Source organism: Amia ocellicauda, chromosome 6, assembly GCF_036373705.1.
Source record: "Amia ocellicauda isolate fAmiCal2 chromosome 6, fAmiCal2.hap1, whole genome shotgun sequence".
NCBI lineage: Eukaryota > Metazoa > Chordata > Actinopteri > Amiiformes > Amiidae > Amia > Amia ocellicauda.
In genome coordinates, this window is record NC_089855.1 from 44,644,558 (window position 1) to 44,646,307 (window position 1,750).

Genomic DNA, 1,750 nt, shown 5'->3' on the forward strand with positions numbered 1-1,750 from the left:
TCCAGAGTGCGACTGGATTACAATTTCTACAGCCTGACGGGAGACCTGGACACTTTTCTGCAGATGTGGGGGTCAGGGCGGCCCTCTGTGCCATTGACTTTGGACATTTAAACCAACAGGTTTAATTCACTTGAATATTTGATAGGTAGCACGTGTGTAGTGGTTTTTATTGAGCGTTTTTAGAATAGGTTGTGTTTTTATGTTGGGAGTTTTTTTCATGTCTTTTATGTGTTTCTAGTTTGTTTTAATTGTTTTTTTTAGTAAAATAAAGGTGTTAAAAATCAAAAAATCTCTCTCTCTCTCACACACACACATACACACAGCCAGCAAGACACACAGAGCCAGCCAGCTCAGCGATGACATCACGAACCTCTCTCTGAGCTGACTGCTATGACATCACAGAGCACGTGCATTCCGTTGCTTGCCGTCTGTCAACCACTCAGTCACTGCCAGCCAGACTGCCTGGCTGGCTGGATGGGGGGGCTGTTTGCTGCTGCTGCGTACCTTAGCAAGCTTATTTGCTTGACCGGCCTTCCTCCTCCTCTGCCCACATGCCCACCTATGCCCGATCTGCTGTTCACCTGGATCACAGCTCCGCCCCAACAAGGCAGAGCCTCCCAAGAATGGTACAAACTCATCCACGTTCCCCTCCATGGAAAGCTTTAGCAAAAGGCAAAAGCATTATAAGTAATGAAGAGGAACCCGAGTCCAAGACGCTTCCGACCAGCCATACATATTTGTGTGTATTAAAGATCACATTTTATTACATTTTGTTTTTCTGTACTTTATAACATCTTATTGTGATTTATAATGATATTGTTTATTTTCCATATGTATGTATGTATGTTTGTATGTATGTATGTATGTATGTATGTATGTATGTATGTTTGCATGTCCAATTGCTTTGACAATACAAATGCACTGAATTGAGAGAGAGAGAAAGAGAGAGAGAGAGAGGGAGAGAGAGAGAGAGAGAGAGAGAGAGAGAGAGAGAGAGAGAGAGAGGGAGAGAGAGAGAGTGAGAGAGAAGTGCTAGGGCACATCTGTAACATAAACTAGGGAACATTCATCACATGCTTAGGGAACATTCATATCATACAGGGAACATTTGTAAAACGAATTAGGGAACCTTTGTGACATACTAAAAGGACATATACTGGTAAGATGTTGGGCAAATTTGAAACTACAAAAATGGCATTTGGTTATTTATTAGGGACATTTATACCAGTCTGAGCAAATATCTATGCATATTCCAATGTTTGCTGCAGGACTTACAGATTGAGTGAGGGGGTCAATATGTTTGATTCAGAAGAAACCACTGCTTCCTCAATTTTGTTTTAAACATAATTTAAAAGAAAAGTGGGCTATACATTGGTCTGGAAAAAAGGAGCAGTGGTCCCTAAGACAATTCTTTTAGTTCTTTGACACAATTCCTAAATCCCATTTTCTGTAAAATATGTTATCAACATGCATTAATATATCATCCAAACTACAATCATTCTAATCATGAAGATGTTCATATTATTCTATTCTAAGGGTTCTAGTCTATTGTGTATTGTATTTATTCTCAGGCCCTTCTCTTATGTTTTAGAGTTATTATTATTATTCTGTACAATACAGGGATTAAATTAAGCATTTTAACCACAAAGTATTGGCTACAGTTATGATGCCTACTTCAGTGTTCATATGCATACAGTTTCTGAGGTCTGGACCACTGCACAGTAGTCCCTGGAGTTGTAGTCCAGACCAC

The 1,750-nt window shown here is 39.8% G+C and overlaps 1 non-coding gene across 1 annotated transcript; it reads right to left on the reverse strand.

Moving 5' to 3' along the window:
* Positions 1-595: 595 nt before the first annotated feature.
* On the reverse strand, positions 596-710 carry LOC136752054 (U5 spliceosomal RNA). The gene has a single exon (XR_010817228.1). It is a non-coding gene; the product is annotated as a U5 spliceosomal RNA (small nuclear RNA).
* Between the last annotated feature and the right edge of the window lie 1,040 nt (positions 711-1,750).